The sequence below is a fragment of the Anser cygnoides genome, chromosome 5 (assembly GCF_040182565.1).
Source record: "Anser cygnoides isolate HZ-2024a breed goose chromosome 5, Taihu_goose_T2T_genome, whole genome shotgun sequence".
NCBI lineage: Eukaryota > Metazoa > Chordata > Aves > Anseriformes > Anatidae > Anser > Anser cygnoides.
The window spans coordinates 50,603,340-50,623,383 of record NC_089877.1 but is presented as its reverse complement, the minus strand read 5'-3'; the positions used below and the strand labels follow the sequence as shown (position 1 = coordinate 50,623,383).

Here is a 20,044-nt window from a genome sequence, read left to right as displayed (position 1 = left end):
GTTTCTTCCTAAGAGAAGAATATTCAGGCTCAGCCTCTGTGCTGGGATTTAAACATACAAGGAAAACTTCCTATCCTGATGGCAGTGTTACTGACACAGAAGAGAATCAACCAGACCTCCTGCTGTGGAAGAACAGGAATGCAGCAGTTCTGAGGAGGAAGATGTAGAGTAGGATAGAAATTAGGATGGGATGGGATGGGATGGGATAGGATAGGATAATAGATGTTGGCAGTCATGGCAGAAGTGATCGTGATGTGTTCAGAGGCTTGGCTGAAGCCACCAACACGTATCAGTTATGCCATCTGGCATGTGACAAATGCATTTCAGACATCACTGACTTGGGTTGATTTAAAGTGAGAGACTGAGTAGTAAAGAGCTCTGGGCCTCATTACTTCTGCTGTGATCCCAACAGGGTAGCCAGCTTGTGTTGTTAATATTTGTTCTTTCTCTCCCAAATATAGAATATTTAGGACTTTGGGAAAAAAAAAAAAAAAAAGCATCATTAGGAAATACAGTTGTTGTTTGGTTGTTTTAAAAAGTCTCCAATTTTATTCTTATTCTGAGAATTACTTTATTAACTCTGTGGATGTTAGATTTGTTTGTCTGTATCTGTCACTGTAAAAAAAAAAATCTAATAAATGCCTTCAATTACTCTTCTAGAGTAATCTCATTAGCCTCTAAATGAACAAAATACTTAATTTGTTGCCATAGCAGTGGAGTTTAGAGAAATCAATGGTGACCTGCATAGAGAACCAGCACAAACCTGATGAGCATGTGCTAGGACTATTAAAAATCAGAGACTGGCTTTACTAGCTCTAAGAAGCATGGTATTTGTGATAGCTGCCATGCCATGTGGGTGAAAGTTAGCATCACCCATGAATTAGATCTCCCTCCAATAATTTTTTTTTTTTTTTTTATTACCTATAATCTCACACTAGTGCAGAATTGTCTGTACCAACTACGTGCATGGCCAAAGTAAAAGTATTGCAGTATTAGGAATTATGACAAGTGACAAAAAATCACCTTCTTAAACCTATCAAGGAATCATGGCCCAAAGGATAAGACACTGAAAGGGATGACAAGAAAACCGAGCATAGTTTTCATTTTGCTTTATTATTTCTGCACTTAGGTAAAATGTTTGGGAAAGGGCTCTACTGGGCAAAAACAGTGACAGACAGCAAAAGAAGGCATGAGATTTTCCAGGAAGGTAAAGAAAAAGTACACAACATCGAACACTTCTAAGATCCTCGGCATTTTTCTGGGTGGAGAGGCCCTCGGTACTATGTTTGTGACCCATGCCAGGGTGCAGGTCTTGGCCCTGAACAACCAGGGTTGCTTCACCTTGCTCATGTAAGGGCATTGCTCCACCAAGGCTAGTTAGACAGCCAATGTCAAGTCCGCTAGGTGAGCGTCTCCTCCAAATGATGACACCAAATTGGCTTGCTCCAAATAGGAGTCCAGGAGCTACACACAATGAACGGAAGGGTGTGGGCTGTCGGAGACCAGAGCCTTGGTGTGAAACAAAACTGAGCTACACTGACAGAACAGGGGCACCCTTAAAGCAGCCTGTAGGAAAGCTGCTGCACTTTACGCAGAAGTGTCCACATTTTTCTAATGTGCAGACCCTTAAAATATTCAAGTGGACATACTGCCTGATTTATAAAGCAAATTTAAGCATGCTAACAGTTGGATAGTTTTCCCCGGCTACTTTTTGCAGACCCAGTGAGTATATGGAGCATAACCTGAATATTACCGAGTCTCTTAAATTAATAGAGTGAGCTCACCTGGAGCATCCGTTCATGGAAGAGGCAAAATAGTGGCTGAAAGGCACCAGGGCCACTTCTACTTACTCAGAGCTATAATGAGTATTTTAGTGAAATAACTACTGAAGCACATATCTATAATCACTATATTCCAAAGTTTAATTCCACACAAGACCACTTGTCTCACTAGGAACAACTGTTGTTCCTATGGAAGGACAGACTTCAGCTACTGACTCTCAGGCATACGTGTTACCTGTGCTACTGCCCGTAGCCAGATTAAAGCCATCTGCAAGAAATGCAAACCCTTGCTGTAGATATACAATGAGAAACACAGCAGGGGTTCTTCCTCCAACAGTCTGTTTCCACCTACTCCTAGCCTGCTGCCTGATCTCGAGCAAGCACTTTATTCTTGGTACTCCCCGTTTGTGTGTCATTACAGGAGGGTGGTTCTTGCCTCTCTTTGCAGAGCTCGCCGCTGATGCCCGCACACCAAGCGCAGCGCCGCTGGCAGAGCCCTGAACTAGCAGGGAGCCCCAGCACTGTGGTTTGAAATCCATCAGCGTTTGAAATCCATCAGTGAAGAGGGCTACATGAAAAGAGCACTATTTTAAAGTATCTGTAAAATGTAATCCACGTTACTTTTAGGGAGAATGCTTGAAGTGGACAGGAAATTTGAAAAAAATATATATATTTATGAAGAATACTTATGTTTCAAACAGTCCTTTAGGTAAGAAATTTCTGAAAATCATTTCTGCTTGAATATAAACATCTCTATATACTTACACTGCCAGATGTTAAACAATGAACAACCGTTTTATCACATTTCATCTAGTGCAATTCTCCGTGCTTCACTCACACACTCTAAGTGCTCATTATAACCAGGCGACCTTATTATTCAACGCCATAATTTAGAGAGACAGCTACAACGGTGGAAAGATGTCATGTCTTACTGATTTATTTAGTTATTACTAGGTGGGATATGGATGACAAAATTAGATGCAGGACAAACAGGCACGCTGAAATGTTCAGAACACTTTTTTACAAAAAATTCTGCAGAACAGCCTAATTGATTTCAGTGGGTATACTCATGGCATGCAAGAGCAGTGTTTTGCAGAGCAGTCACACAGCTATATTTCACTTACTGGCGTGGATTTTTCTCTGGTTACCAAGAATTTAGGCCTGTGTTCAAAACTCATTAAAATCTGTAGGAAACTTTCCAAATACATAACTGGGCCTCAGATCAGACTGTTGGATTCACTAACAAAGCTATAGTTTTCTGGAAAAAAAAATACCACTTTTCATATACTACTAATCTTTAGGTATCACAAAAGGTCAATATTGTACATTTTTTGCAAAGCAGACATGAAACGATTATTCCTTTTTAACACCTATAACATGGCATGACAAATACTATTTATTTTATTACATAGTCTAGATTTCAAAGTATTTATCATAGCATTCATTTTAAACAGCAAAACATAGCAAAATCTTTCAAATATCACAAGTTTAGATCTGATTCAAGCATCTGACAATCATGACCAGCAGAAAAACATCTATTCTTGTAGCAAATCAGGTGGGAGGACACCAAAAGAATGCATCTAAAGGTCAAAAATAAAACTTTCAAGGAAACAATCTTTAACTCTTGGAGCTGTCATCTGAGATGAGTATAAATGAAAGTATATATATATATAAACGATTTCATGGTGTTTTCTCCTATTTGTTTAGCAGAAGGCAGAAGAGTAGACCTATCACTATTTTGTATCACTGTACCATTTTGTATCAGGGTCCAGTTCTACAATATCTGCAAACGAGTACAGGTTTCTGACCGGTGAGCAGTCCCACAGGACTAATCCCAGTGTGTAAAGACTGAGTTCTGCAGAACTGGAGATTTAGTTAGTCGTGTTCCCTATCTGGTCTTTTTTCATACAGAAGCAATGTGGCGTACATAAAACTTGAACTCAATTTTCAGTCATTTTGTTTTAAACCGGCCCTCAGTTGCCTGCGTGCTCCCTTTCTAGAGATTCCATGTCAGGAGTATTATGGCTTATCGCAGCCTCCAGATCTTAATTTTGAAGGGATGTTTTCTATTTCTCTTTATAGCTTGGAAGGTGGTACAGGAACCATCCAGCCGGTCCAAGAACTGCCAGTGAAAATGCTGAGAATCCAATGATTGTCTCCTAAATTAAAGGAAATACGGTTAAATAAAGCTAAACAAACTGGAATGCTTCCAGGGTAAGCAGCCTATTGCCAACCAGATTATGTGATATTATTCAACTTCTGCAGCTATAATGCCAGAGACGTGACCAATTCTAAAGGAAAAATAATCCACAGAGGATTATTTTACATGTTTGAACTATAAGCACCAGTAATCCATGTCAGCTGGAAAAAAGTGGTTTAGTCTATGCCATGCACAAACACACATAAAGAAGACACATTTGAAAGCATCCAGAAGAGGCAGCAAATTTCTCGTTTTCCTATAGAATTAGTACATTTTGTGTTTAGTTGTTGAGTTTTTGTGTATATAACCTTTTTTGAAACAGTACTAATTGCTTGATAGTTCCGGTAGTGCAGCTCGCCACTAATCATACATGAGAACTTTGGGCATCTGCTACCCTGGGAGGTGATGTAGTAGGACAGAGAGCTGCTGCTGAAGATTTACTTATGAGTTATATGCCTTCCATAATCTCAAATTAGAATAGTTCTGCTGGGGAGTATAATCAAGGCTCACAGAAGAGCACTCCACAAAAATGGGGTTTTGTTACACATCCCTCTATGGGATGCTGTAAGAGCGTTCCCTCTCCCAGGATCGAACTTGCTTTCTAGGAGGGAGGAACAGGAGACCTTCTGTGGAGTGTGGAGGACAGTTCCTGGGAAGTTTCTGGGCTTCTGGTAGGGGTGGGGGACAGGTCTGAAGCAAACCTATATCGTCTGTATGGAAAAGAACAGCGAGAGGAAGCTCTTCCGAGAAGACTGGGCCTTAGCCCAAGCTGTGGGTGAGGAAAGAAGTGAGGGCACAAAGGCAGAACTCACCACCAGTCCCACTTTTTCCTCCGGTGGGGAGCTGTGGATGCCGCGGCCGCTCCAGCAGGCAGAGCCGAGGCGGAGGAGTCGGGATCCGTGGCGCGCTGTCGGGCCCATCCCTGTGTCCCGGGGGGGAGAGCACAGCTGGGGGATGCTGACCAGACACCAACAGCTGCTGTGACAAGCTTCACCCTCCTTTCCTGCTGCCTACTGCTCAGGCCTGTAGGATGCTGAGTATTTTCCAGTGAAAATAAGGAGTCCTTCTGCTTGTGAAGTCCCTTTATTTTTAAGTTGGATGCACGAAGCGCCAGCATAAACCAGACTATGCCTGGTAGATGCTGTCCTGGTGTCAGCAACAGCAGGAGCGTGTGCATGTGCCTGCGGGGTGGGAAAGCTCCTCGGGATCGCTGCAGCCACCTCCCGCGGGCTCCGAGGTGATGTGCTGAGCCCCCGGCTGGGAGGAGTCTGCCTGCTGCTGGTGCTGCGGCACAAAATGGAGAGAAGTCTCTGTCCTCATACCGACTACAGCCTTACAGTTCTCCCTTTGCCTATATTCACAAGCACGTGGCTCTCCACGCAAATCAGTTGCACCCCAGATTGTACTCTGAATTTCCCGTGTGCCCACACATGCAGTTCACTTCCCACCTTCACCCACAAACTGATCCGACCAACAAAAGGCCAGTCCCCGCTGCGCACCCAGAGCTGGCTGGACCCTGGGCTCGGGTGCTGGGGCTCTGAGCCCAAGCAGAGGATCTGCTAGCCCAGGACCAGCACCATGCTAACCCGGCAACTCGGCTTGCGGCTGGAGCTGGCTTGTAACTGGTCAGCTTTCACCAGCAGCAGCCGGGTGTTCGGCAGTCTAAGCACATTTGTGTGAAGTGTGCTAATAACGCAGCCAGAGGTTAAGAGGCAGGAAAGTAAATAGGCCTCTGCTCCACTGCAGTGTGCCGTTTCCTTCCAAATATTCTCAATAGATGGTATGTTTGTTACATGCAGACATGAAGATTTTCATTCAGTTTCATTAAACACGAAATGTGTTAGATTCCCTATTCATTCCTCTCTTAATACATTTTAATAATTTCTTCTGTGCTCTCTCTTGCCTTCAATTACCAAAGCCTGAAGCAGACAACCATGGGATCTTTCTTTAGGCTTTTCATCAGAATATATCCCCCAAGCTCACTTCCAAGAGAGCCAGCAACGCGGTGGTGGTGGTGAGAGCCTCAGCTTGAGTTTTTTGACAACGTGCAGAATATGTTAGCAAGGTGTGAAGAGCAAAGAGTTAGCAGTCTACACAAACAAACAATACTGGATCAGTGATTAAACAGACATGTCTGGCATGGATTTTACCAGTTCTGTGTTTTTGTTATCTCAGTAAATTTGCTTGCTCAATTTTATGGAGGAAAAGGCAACAGCCTTTTTTTTTTTTTTTTCCCCTGTAAATCCTCCCCTTTCACTAAATGTCCTACCCAGGTGTAACAAGCACAGAATTTGTCCATAAATAAATATCTGAGAGGCATGCATAAAGTAATTAGGGAGCAAAAGATGGATTTGCATTCATCAGCTGTGGCAATACCAGCTTACCAGCTAAACATGCAATACAAAACTCTGAGCAATCACAATTCCTGAGCCATACCCTCTAACACCAAGAGGTTGTGCTAGACATATGACCCTGACTGTTTCAAAATAGCACTTTTCAGGTTCTTCTACTTGTTTTCATCTATTTAGCATTAGGAGTTCATGCCTTCCACAGACTTTATTTTTCTCTACAGTGGTGAGGATTAGAAACAATATAAAATTAAATGGAGTTTCTCCTTTCATCTTGCAGCTGTCTACCAGCACAGACCTCACAGAATTACTTTCTGCATTAAAATGAAATCACTGTTCTACGACAGCAACAGTGGCTTTCATTAATCTTAACAGGCTTGGCAATTGTTTTCCAGCTTTCTGCAGGCTTGCTAGAAAATGAGACACAACCTTATTTTTCTAGCTAACCTTCAAACTGCTCAGCTGTAAATTCCAACCCAATCTTCTTACCCATTACCGTAGACCCCTGCTCACTGTAGTGCTGCAGCCTGGCTTTCACAGCCAGGCTATGAATTTTTACATAGCAGTGAACAGTATTTATCAGACTCTCCCCCAAAAAAGACTCGGCTGTTCTTGATTCAGCACCGGCCCTTTTGTTTCGTGTTTGGGCTATGTCTCATCCCCTGCATAGTGCTTGGGGATGCCCAGCCTACTTCGGCACCTTTAATCACCTATAATCTTTCTTGCATTGCCAGCATCCCATACACCACTTACACACAGCTTCTGAACACTAGGAGTTTTCCCACATTACATTTAGATTTGGAAAGCTTTTTGCTGTTCCTAGGTTTGTTATTGCTCCCTTCAAGGTGGCAGGAGGATTTCAAAGGTCTCCTGAGTACTTCTGGCTGGCTCGGATTATCCAGGATAATAATAATTATCCTTCTTCTCTGCTACCTTAAAAACACATTCTGTATTTTTCCCAACATTTCTGATCCCGTAGGATAGTTCCTTGCTCTTTCCCTCTTTCAAAGCCCTGCTTTTAATAGTATTTGCTCTTTAGACTGCTACCTATTGCTCTTTAGACTCCTTATTTTAAAGAGAATGGAGGATTTATTATTGCTTACAGCCAGGAAATTATGACACAGAAAGATCAACTAGATTCTCCAAGCTTGCAGGAGAACCCCAAGAAAGAGCCAGAAAAGGGAATGTCCTGAGTGAACTGAAGATGAATGCCTTCCAGACCGCCTCTCACCCTTGGCCTCATTTTCTTTAATGAGAAAGAATACAGCAGGGACAATTTCTAATGCTGCAACTTTCTTGCCACAGGTTTTATATTTGGAAGAAAATCAATTCTATTCCTACTGCTTGGACACATAAAATCTGTCTTCAGTAAAATTAAATACATTTGATATTTATAAATGTGCCTGATATCAGTAATATTTTTTTTTCCCAGAAATTGCATATAAATAACGAATATAGTGGAATATAGAGGACTTGGTGGTGATTTTCCTCTTAGCCACTTCTTCAAATACAGAGCAACACATGCTCAAATTTGCAAATAGGAATAATTCTAAAGTCTATGTCTAGACAAAATTCAGTCTAGATGCATTTTAACATAGATTTGTTATCTTTTCATTCTGAACGTTATTGAAACTCTTGTTTAAGCCACAAGGACTCTGGGGAAAAAATGTTGGAAGTGTTTTTTTCACGAATGCGGCAATGGGCCTTGGCCAAGCTGACTTCCAGCATAACTAAACACGAGCATAGCACCACCATACACGGGATCACCTGGGTCTCTTCAAGCCACGACCTGGGCTTTTTTGTGTCTTTGCAGTGCAAACACTGCCACCTGGGGACTGTACAGCTGAGGCTCATTGCAGTTTTAAACTAGATGAGCTCATTAAATTTGGGGAAGTTGTCCCTGAATTACAGAAGCCTATGAGAGAAAGGACCAGATGCTGGAATCAAATGCTGCATAATCCAGAAGACACCTTGCTCAAGAGCGTTACCAAAGCAGTCTTAATAATACTCAATTCAACATTACATTTTGAATAATAATAATAATAAGCTAATTATATTCTTTTTCCTTGAACGTTTAACCAATCTTTGACATTCTACAGGTTGTTTCTGTTCAGAAGAAAAACTGGAGGTAGGTACTTCTTTAACAAGATCCTTTAGAAAAAAATAGCTGAATAATTCTTGTCCTTGAATATAGACACAGCAAATTTCTTGTTCATAACTCTACAACTGCTTTTATTCTGCAAATATATAAATAATAAATATAATTATATATGTAAGATATAAATAATGTTATATATTATTATAATATATGATTATAAGTATTATGAATATATATAAATTGTGTATGGTATATAAATAATAATAATTAAGTGTTCTTTGTCTCAACTCCAGTCTCCATTGGGTACATCACCCAGACTTTTTTGAAGTATCTATGTTAGAAGCATGGTCTCCATACATTCTTTCTACTGCGTTTTGATTTCTTCTTTGTATAGCTCTTCCCTTCCCACCAGTGTGCATAAGATCTAAATCTACTGTGCAGGTGTCTTTCTTCCTCTACTGACTTTAAGAATCATCCAGTGACTGTGTTCCTAAGATATTTTGGTTAAATACTGATATTTAATGGGATGAACCTATGCCTGACTCAGAAAATCAATGAGGATTTCACGATTGATGTGGGCTTTCTGCAATGACCTAACAATATCTCTACTAATACACAAAAACTCATATTTCTAGATATTTTTGAATTTACCAGAAAGAAAGGCTGATGCATATATTAGCGTAAGCATTCCTTCAACATTGAACAAGCCTGTTCTGCATTGCGTGTATATATATTCACAGAGGGAGAAAATATGTTCTTGATTTTGTCACTGTATTACTGTGAGAACAATACAAATAATACCACTGACATAAGGAAACATTGGATCTAGTTGCAAAGACTTGTAAATACTGAGGAGGAATACAAGGAAAGGAGAAGAAAGGAGGGAGAGGAGAACAGTGAGGAAGGTAATAAGAGATCTTGAGATCAGTGCCCACTGATTCAGTTCTTATTCTTAAATCTGTTTAATTTTAGAAATAACATTAATGGCATAAAGTCATTCTTTATCGGTGCCTCACAGATCACTGTTAGAGGTTTAGCTTGGGCATTCAGGTACTGCAGAAATTGCAAAGCTGCCCTTTCAGTGATTCAGAGCCTGACTGCCAATTTGTAAGAGTTTGGGATGAGTTCACATCTGACTGTCAGAAACTCATTCTACATCCCAAAGTGTATTCATGGCGTACAAAAGCAGAGGAGCAACTGGGATCAGCCCTCTCACTGTGTGACTGTACAAAGGGAGAAAGAAGTGAATGATTCAGTTTAGCATCATATGGAGAATAAATACCTTTTGATTTACTGCCTGGACAGAGCACAGAAGAGAAAAGGTAGCAGAGAGGAAGTCAGGCACAAGAGAACCTCTCTGGTGGATAAGATAAGGACAATAAAATGTCATTTGCTTTGGTCTAGAGCAGAGCATTTTAAAATGGGTGACATACTTCCAGGTTTTGAATGAATGCACTGACAAGGAAAACTCCACCACGTGGGATTTACATAACAAGGCCTGATTGTCTCCTGGAGTCTAGGTAAGTCTTGCTGATGATACCAGAGGACCAGAGAAAGCTTGGTATGCTGTTACCTAAACCTTGTGAGTAGGGTGTACTGGTCTGGGCTAAGATAGAGTTCATTTTTTTTGGAGTAACTGCTCTGGTGCTATGTTTTGGACTTGTGATAAAAACCATGTTGATGACATACCAATCTTTTACTTGTTGCTGAGCAGTGCTTACACAGAGACTGCTCCACCAGCGAGGAGCCTGGGGGTAGACAAGAAGCTGGGAGGGGACGCAACCAGGACAGCTGACCCCATTTGACCACAGGGATATCCCGTACCATACCATGTCATGCTCTGCAGTAAAAGCTGAGGGAAAGAAGGAGAAGGGGAGCACATTCGGAGGTAGAGTGTTTGTCTTCCCAAGAAGCTATTCCATGTGACAGAGCCCTGCTTTCCTGAAAATGGCTGAACATCTGCCTGCTGATGGGAAGTAGTGATTGAATTCCTCATGTTGCTTTGCTTGCACACACAGCTTTTGCTTTACCTACTAAGCTGTTGTGATCTTGACCCATGAGTTTTCTTACTTTTGCCTTTCTGATTCTCTCCCTCTTCCTGCTTGTGGGGGAGAGAGCAAGCAGCTGTGTAGGGCTGAGCTACTGGGGTTCAACCACAACAGAAGGGTTACAGGTGACTTTTTAATTTTGTCATTTACTTTAAGCTTAGGTTGATCAAGGAGAGTAAAAATAAATGGGCTGAGAAAAAAAAATGTGTAATATATGTATACAGTGGTCTATGTTGAAATGAAACATATTCAAAAGCACAAAGCTTATTAATTACTATTGAATCTTCTGTTGCTATTTTAATACTTATCAAACTTTTAATTTAACTTCATAGACTCATCTAGGTTGGAGATGACCTTCAAGATCATCAAGCCCAACCATCCACCTGACCTACCAAATCCCATCACTAAACCATGTCCCTTAGTGCCATGTCCACACGTCTCTTGAATACCTTCAGGGGTGGGGACTCCACCAATTCCCTGGGCAGCCTGTTCCAATGCTTGACCATTGCTTCTGGCTTTTTATCATGTCTTTATTTGTTTAAAAATCCTCAGGTAATTTTTTGTTTGAACTGTTTTGCTTTGCTTGTAATTAAAAACCTCTGACAGTTTTTGGTCTTCAAGACCCATTTCCTACTGTAGATGGCACTAAATCATTGCGCAATACAAAGCAGACTCATACTTACGTCTGTTTGGGTATACAGTGACTTTGCTCTGTTCTCCTGAAGGATAAGATTTTTATCCACCTTAGTAAGTAGTTTGAAAAACAACTTAAAACTTGTTTGCAACCGGGGACAAAAATATTCTCTGCCATACTTTTGACTGATGCATACAATATACAACATTTTTGTTCTGGGAGCTCAAAGCATACAGTCAACTGGTGGAAAAGCTGGAATACAGAGATTACTCGATATATCTCTAGGCTAGGATTCCTCCCACTACCCTTGCACACCCAATTGAGAGGGTTGTCGTGCTCCCCAGGGAAGTAGTCACGGCACCAAGCCTGTCGGAGTTTAAGAAGCATTTGGACTGCGCTCTTAGTCACATTGTCTGAATTTTTGGGTAGACCTGTGTGGTACCAGGAGTTGGACTCAATGATCCTTGTGGGTCCCTTCCAGCTCGGAATATTCTATGATTCTATGATAAAGTCCCTGTTCAAAGTCTGATCCTCTGAATGGTCCAGTGCTGTCAGACTGCTCTCGGATGTGCTGGGGAGCTGGCAGGCAGTCTAACAGGCAGGGCAGTGAATGTGGCTCCTGGGGCAGCGCGGAGGTAATTATAGAGGATGCTGCTTTCTGTTTCTGGCTGTAGCTGTTTCACTAAAAAGCAATTACTTTTGAGAAAGGCAGAGGGTTCTGTAAGTTCTTTCAGCAGATATTTCAGTATACAGTAAGGACTCAAACTGGCTCCTATCTTTATTTACTATCACGAAGATAATCAACATATTGTTAAATTGCTAGAAGCAATAAAATGCTGAATTCCTCTGAAAATATTCTACTTTCATAAAGGGCTTTGATTTCAATATGTGGATTCATCCTAAATCCACTGATCAGTAACAATGTTCTGATCAATTTTAGTGGGACAAAACCAGCTTTCCATCACTTCACTCAAGACAAGAAAATTTCAAGACTTTACGCTTAGTGTATTTAGCTTTTATCTGCTGTTTAAATGGAGATGAGACTCCTTCATTTTTCTGTGGGGAGCTGTAAGAGAGCTAAGTACTATTTATATTTTTCCCTTGGAATCTGATGAATAAGCAAATGATAGTCTAGAGTCCCAGCTGGTATGAGCTGGCATTGTACAACTGAAGACAGTGGCACTGGGCCAACCCAGACGGAGGGAGGAGATGGCCCATGGTATGATTGTTCAACAAACTGCATTTTGGACAAGACACAAAACAGATCCCAGTGACTGGCAGTCATTATTTAGAGTCATTCTTGCAAAAGCAAGCAAGTCTTAGTACCATGATTTGTCCAATTTGGACAAATGCACTGTCCCTACTTTTAAAATCACTCTACTTACTGTTCGTTTTTCGATCAGCTCCCCCTCAACACATACCTTTTTGGCTTGTTCTTCTGCTGCAGGTAGGCATCACAAAGTAATTGTCATGTTCAGCTCTGGAAAATGGTGTAATTCTGAGGCCCTGTCCAGAGCCAGGTCATTAGTTTCTCTGAGTGATCTTTGACATTTTTGTCTTCTGCCTGCACTGCTCATTTTAATGTCCAAACTTGGCTCCAAAGAATTACTGACTGAAGGCAAATTCTGCCCATAGGAATGCAGGGGCATGCCTTCGCTGCGCGGCAAAGAAATGCAGAGATTTCGGAGCTGGTAGAGATGATGTTGGCTCTGGAACTCTGTAGAAAGTGAAGTACAGAGAAAATCAGACACCAAGTGGGAAAAATATCAGGAATTGACACCAGTTCCTTTCTGTTCCGCAATATTGTAAAAGGAATTGGTGCAGTCACTGTCCCAACAAAACCTGAGAGGCTCTCTCTACTCTGAAACACCTTTTTCAAAGGCAGGTTCGAGAAAAAGACCGGCTTCAAGCAAAGCTGGTCTTACCAACGTATGTTTTGGCACATCAGGATCCTTTGTGTTTAAAAGGCAGAGCCCGAGCCAAAAATAAATGTACATGTGGTGGGAAAACAAGGAGTAACAAGGCAACTGCCATATGCAGCACAGTGAGCGGTAACAGCGTACCACTGCTCGTAAGATTCATAGCAGAAGTTAATTTTAAGGAGGGATTTGAAGAAAGCCTTTTGCACAGATCTCCTCCCATGTACATGGGATGGCCTGGGGCAGAGGATGAAAGTGCTTGAGAGAAAACAAAGATCAGTGTGCAATGAATGCTAACTTCAAAGGCAAACGGGGAAGGCGGAGTCAAAGGCTTGAAACATAAGCAGAACCAGACTTTCAACAAATTATTAACTTAAACCACTGCGATGTTCCATCCATTTCAGTTTGCTGCATTCAGGGTTGACTTTATCGGTTAGATCTATACCTATACTCTGTATCCAAAGGCCCTTGAATCTCCAGTCAGCATAGAACTACATCTGACACAACCTAAAACTATTTAAAAGGGGCTCCCAAGGCAACCACCTCATTTAAGTAATTGCTGTAACTCCTCCTGCTAGCTTGAATGCTTTGCATAGGATATATGCATACTATATATTGTGTACATATATATATATATATATATATATACACAGCATGCCAGTGCAGCAAATTCTAATCCATGGTTGTCATGACTGGGGGATACAGTCCCTCATCCCCCAGAGTTAGCCCGTGAAGACAGTAGGACCCCACTACAGTGTATAGAAGTTCATGCGTGACCTTCTCAGGTCTCATCTTCATATTTAAAAGACTCATCAGAATCCAAGTGTGAATATTTGCGTGGTATTCTATCCACTTTTCCTCCTTTTCTCTCCTAAGAGGAAACTCTGCTCACACCCTTGATGTTGCCTTGGATCTCACAGTAGGAGTCATCGGTTGTCATTAACTCTTGATTATTAGCCATAACCTGATGATAACATTTCATTTATCCTTGAAATGCCTTGTGGCTCAGTGTGGAATTACCAGTCTCCCCGGCAACATCAGCACCACCACTGTCACGAAACACAACATCGGTCAGTCCCTGCTGTGGTACAGCCAACTCTGGTCTCTCAAGCTCCTGTCAACCAGAGGCCCTCTAAGGCAAAAAATCCTCAGTTAGTGCTTCGTAGATTCCTCCTTCCCTGCACAGCCTTGGAGTAGCTCAGGACACGAACTTCTAATGAATTTATTTTCCTTCTCAAATTCTCCTTCTCATATGGAGGAGGAAAACTGGCCAGCTGTCTGCAGAAGCACCATCAGCTGGGGGTGAATTAGGTGCCTTTCTAAGAAGCCAGCTGCTTTTCAAGTCAGAGAGCCACAGACTAGGCAGCAAGCAAGGAGTTAGCACTGATGGTGAAGGAAGGAAAGCCACGTTCCCCCAAAGATGAAGGACACACAACAAATAGAGGAAACAAAAAGTGGCAGCGGACTCTCCTGCACTGGGCAGACCTGAACTGTCCTGCTCTGTCCTGCTCTGCCAAAAGAAGGGTGTTCAAATTCCTGGAAAGGGAAGTGAAGCTTTGCCAGCTCACTGATTATTTCCTCATGCTCTTCAACCACGGGAGTGCCAAGGATACTGCTAGGAGAAAGCCTGAATGGATCAGAAGCAACTGCAAGGTGCAAGGAGCAAGGGTGAGGCAGCAGGGGATTCTGGTTGTACTTTTTTTTCTTCTTCCAGTTCTGAATTAAGGCCAAGGAAGTGAGACATGCATCTTAGAAATGTGTATTCATCTGCATAAATGGTAGCAAGAGAAGAAGAAGCAGCTCTAAGAACTGGAACACTTTTCTACAAATTACTGGGTAGGTGTTCATCCCACCTTGTACAGAAGGGGGGACAGTATCTTTGCTTCAGTCAAAGTGTCGTCAGGAGGATGGGAAGGAGAGTGAGCAAATTCCCTGAAAATCCCATATATTCACACCTTAATGCAAGAAACACGGGAAATAAATGAGAAATGGTAGGAATCTTAAATACAATAACCAAGTTACAACTCAATTAGCACAGCCAAGAGTTACCATACCATGTCACCAGAATGTTAACATACCGGTAAGGATAAAGAAGGAAATGCAAAAGAGCGTTGAATTCACAGGACACTAAGCATGCAAGATCATGCAGACAGGGCTTTTTGACAGCACCTAACAGAATCCACGTTTTGAAATAACAGAGACTTAGCCTTCTGCACGTATTATAAGCGAAAAAAGATAGAGAACGGATTGTCCAGCTAACTCTTGGAATGCGTTGGTGATGTGTTTGTTAAGAACACAGCTAGAAGGGAGCTCGTTCTCCGTTTGATTCCAAGCAATAGAGAGGAACCAGTGAAGAATGGAGAGGGGAAAGATGACCTTAAGGGGAAATAAGTGTTCCTGGTTTTCATGAAGGAAGAGAAGAACAGTAAAATAAAGGTAATTAACTCTGCTTTCCTGAAGTTCAACAAACTCAGAGATCCTATGGAAACTATGCCTAAGGGGAAAAAGGAATCTCAGAAAATTGGTACTTCCTTGGAGAAATAGTATGAATGGCACAGTTGAAGGGTAACCCACAGTGGAGAAAGACCAGGAGATGCATGTAACAAGAAATTTTGCTGATTGTGAGCAATTCTTTACAGTGCTCATCTCTCTTTAGGGAGGGTAGGAGATCATCATGTTGACTGCTTTTTTTGAGGTTGCCTCTCCTTCTGCACACTAGCTACCCTGCCTGCTGCTCTCACTTGGCACTCCAAAGACTTCCAGCAACTGAAGGTGCTGTTAGCATTGCTCTTTCACTGACAATGACAGATTGCTTCAATTTGGTCCTAACCTTACCTATTTCAGAAACCAGACTCACTCAGTCTTGTCCAGACAAACTCAGCTTGACACCAGCTTCACCACCTAGGTTTTTTGCTAAGGCAATAAAGAAAGTAGCAATATTAACTTTGCAACATTGGTCCATCATTGATCAAGCAACATCTCAAGAGGGCTACCAGTTCAGCAACTTGAATCCAAATAACAAGCTTTACACACATGTCATCATTTCTTGCTTATTGTATCATGCATTCTCCCACTGCTCATCTACTATCATCTTGCTAGCATGAACTTTCTACTCAGTTTATCCATATGTTAAGCCCAGACAAATTCCACTAAGTCCTACAAATTCAGCCGATGCTATATAACTTCAAAAGCTGTATCTAGGTTCCCAGGGATAACTATTTTTAACATCAGCAACTGCACTTTATGTCATACAGATCCAGCTGGGTTGTAGCAGGGTCTACCCAGATAGATAGCTTATAGGAGGGACCTGTTCTGGGACATACATATTAAAAAAATGTTGTCCACATGTTGACCTTTGCTCAGCATGTTGCAGAACTTGGAAAGTGCTAATGGCATGAGGCAAGAAATTCCAGGAATAGAAAGGCACCATCTCATAGCTAAGTGCTGTCCTGGGAATCCAACCTTGCCTTTGCCAAAAATTATAATGAAATAATGAGCTGATCACTTAAACTTTTCATAAGTTGTGGTTAGCTGTTTGCTCCTCATGTTCTGAGTGCTTGACATGAAATCTTGGTGCCAAATTTGCAAAAGGGCAGACTCAGAGCTGCAACTGAACTGAATGGGAAACATACGCCGAAGGTAGCAAGTGCTACAGTACTGGTAAGTACCCACGAGAACCTGTGTACCCCCACCAGGCCCCCACAATTTGCAGGTTCCCCACCCAAATAATTCCGTGCCTCACATTGTAATCTACAGGGTGGACTTAATTGCTCTTCAAAAATTCATTAGTGTTTGTGTAGCATTTAGATGCACAGAAAGGGCATTAGGAAGTCAGTAACTGCATTTAAAACAGAGGCTGAAGACCGTGCAGTGAAGTAGGCACAGTGCCACTCTTTGAACTGTGGGGAGAGATCAATATATTGAGTAACTGTTCATTCAGTGCTCATCTCACATTGTGCACACTGCTCACAGAAATGGGTCCTGTGGAAAAAAAAATGTGATCATTTGATAAAGTACTAAGTGGCAGGAGAAGACCAGCAGCGCAGACATCTGCAGCCAAAGCAAGCAATTGCATTCATCAGCAGTGGTTTGGTTTTGGCATCTTTCTCTACACTGACAAATTGCAGAGAGCATTTACCAGGGAATGCAGCCACAGGGCAGCTGATTATACCCTCACCAAGAGCATCGGTGACACTACCATCAGTAACAACAAACTGACCACAAATTAAAACCATTTTAAGGACCCAACTAAAGGTTAATCCAGATGACATTTGCTTTACAAGGAGATAATGTTCCTTTTAGGACTTGCCTTGGTGATCAGAGGTAGAAATTTTCCCTGTGCGTGGGCACAAGTTAGCTGCATAAAGGTCACACAGGTGAAATGGTTAATTTTGTGTGCTTCAATTTGAGATCTTAATTGTATCTCCCAATGTCAGTTTGTCTTCCCCTAAACGCAATGGCCGTGGGCTGCCCAGCGTTGTCATCCCACTGGCTTCACGGGCAGGCAGTTTTGTAACGTTCAGCCTCCTGGCACAGATCGCCACCAACCTTGTCTTCACTTCCCGAGGTGCCGGCCTGTCCCACAAACACACCTCTGCCCCAGGCCTCCCCTCGCTAGCACAGGAGTCTAATGCCAGGTCTTTTCCTTGCGTCTCTTCAAAGGCCCGTGCTGTACGTGTATGTCCTGCCACCTGCCCCAGGGAGGGCGTATTTAACACATTCTGCCAAAGTAATCGTTTGGATGCAACTATTTCACCTCATCAAAGTCGCCAGGCTTCTCAGAAAGGGTGTGTCCGTGCCCCCTAGCTTTCCTCACCTACAGCTGATGGGGAATTTCCTTCCTCACAGGAAAGGCAGAGATCCCGCAGCAGCTGGTCATGCGGCAGTCCCCATCCCAGCTGCCCCACCACTGTGTCTTCCCCTCCTGCAAGCAGCAAACAAAATCCTCCACCCTCCCTTTCTCTGCTCTCCTGCCACAACACTGGGCTTTCCTCATCTCTGCACGAAGACCTGGAGACTCAAGGACAAGCAGAAATAGCATATTGCTGTCATTGCTCTGCTCCCACGCCACCCATTTCACGCAAGGAAGCACAGCTCTTGCCCTGCCATCGCTGTCTGTAGAAATCCAATTATTGTGCACTGCACATCAACTCCAGTCTGCTCTGGGAGGGGCGATAGGATGATGTACAACAAGCAATGTGCATATAGGTATGGTGAATACCCTTCTGGGAAATTTTGAAGGAGGCAGCGATAAAAGCTCACATAGTAAGAAAGAAAACAAAGAATAAAATTAAAGAGGTAGTAATAGTCCGTATCTATATATTTGCAGAATCTCACCGTTCATCACTGATAAAAATGAAGCTTTCTTAGCATACGCATCAACCTTCAATCTATTTTTTCAGCCTCTGAGGATGTACTCATTGTGAATTAGCTACCAATAAAGAGATAACACTTAAAAGTATTCTAAGCTTTTCTTTAGCTTTGATTTACTGCCCTAAGTGCCATAAAATTGAAACTGAAATACACGCACTGTGAAAAGTCAGGATATATTGGACTTTAAGGACTCGATGTGTAATGCTAGGAAGTCACGCTTCAGATGGCTGTGAATATAAAGGTGTTGCTTACAGGAAGACAGAATTGCATTCGCTAAGTAATGCAGCAAGCAGTATTTCTGTATTGGGCACTCAGGGCTAACTTCTGCAACATGTGGTGTGACCCAGCTCTCACTGAAAATTACACACATCCAGATGTCTCAGTGGTTTGCAGGAGGCTCTCTGTACCTTGCGTGACCATACCTTCCAGTTCATTTGTAAATTCTCTAGAGCATGTACTGTAATCTGAGTTTGGCCTACCATCCAGCACCGTGGGACCCCACGTTTGGTTAGGGCCTCCACATAACACAGCAACACAAATACCTCATTAATAACGATGATCAGTAGACACACACATTTGGAATGAAAAGAGAATGGAACATCCAAAAGTCTAAGAAATGAACCGTGGACAAAAAATGAATCAATGTAAGTGAACTTTTTTTTTTTTCCCAACTGTGTTTCATCTTCAATATACTTGGATTAATATCCAGAGGGTATTTCAAAGTTTGAGCTTCCCAGTGCATATGAAGGGTAAATGAACCGCAATAGACATTTGGGTTGGTTTTATTTTTAATAAGTGGTGACACATAATCGATTTATCCTACTAGCACTCTTGATTTTGGAGATAAAATGAAATGTACAGAGATTATCATCAGTATTTCACAGAAATCTCTGCAAAAAAATGAATAAAGCACTACATCATTCTGTATGAGCAGAGATACTGAGAACTGATGCATGGCTCAGACAGTATTTAAGTCTGGGCTTTGTTTAAAGAGATGTCCTTTTACAATATTTAAGGCGTGTGAGATTTTGCTCATTAGGAGATCAATTAAATTAAATCAATCAATCTGAACATATCTAAATCACACGGAAAATTGAGGATCAATTTATATCTGAGAGCGCTGTGTGAAAATTATAACTATGTGACCAAGGAGGTGACGTATGCACAATATGCACATGCTCTGGGGGTGTTTGTCAGATGGTGTGAAAGTCTTACCTCCCATCTCAGAAAACACATTTACCTGCACATGAACCCAATTAGCTTCCATTTCCCACTCCCCCGCAGCAAGGTTTGTATCTCAGTGTTTTACAGCCTGTCTCCTGCACCAAGACCTGATGCGTCAGAGGGAGCTGGTCAGCTTACTCTTGGCTGGCTTCATAATTGCCTACCACGTGAGACCACACAGTCCTCAGAGACAACAAGACTGCACTGCAGGCAAGGGGTGACTGCTGTGCTTTAAAAAGTCTGAAGCAAAATCACACGGTGGCCTTCCTCACTTCCAGCCTGACAGATGTCTCCCCAAGCCGTCAACCAACACACCATTTGTCTCCGAGACGTAAGCGAGAAGGTTTAGTTTAGCTACCAGAAGGGTGATTATTGCCGAACAAGATCTTGGCACTTCAAGCTAACCAGCCATTTTGACT

At 42.2% G+C, this 20,044-nt stretch overlaps 1 long non-coding RNA gene across 1 annotated transcript; it reads right to left on the bottom strand.

Annotated features, from left to right (window-relative positions):
• Positions 1 to 1,216: 1,216 nt before the first annotated feature.
• LOC125183543 (uncharacterized) lies at positions 1,217 to 13,301 on the bottom strand. Its single transcript, XR_010831980.1, has 3 exons — positions 12,531 to 13,301; positions 4,794 to 5,265; positions 1,217 to 3,940 (listed from the first exon to the last, which is right to left on the bottom strand). It is a non-coding gene; the product is annotated as an uncharacterized lncRNA (long non-coding RNA).
• Positions 13,302 to 20,044: the final 6,743 nt, after the last annotated feature.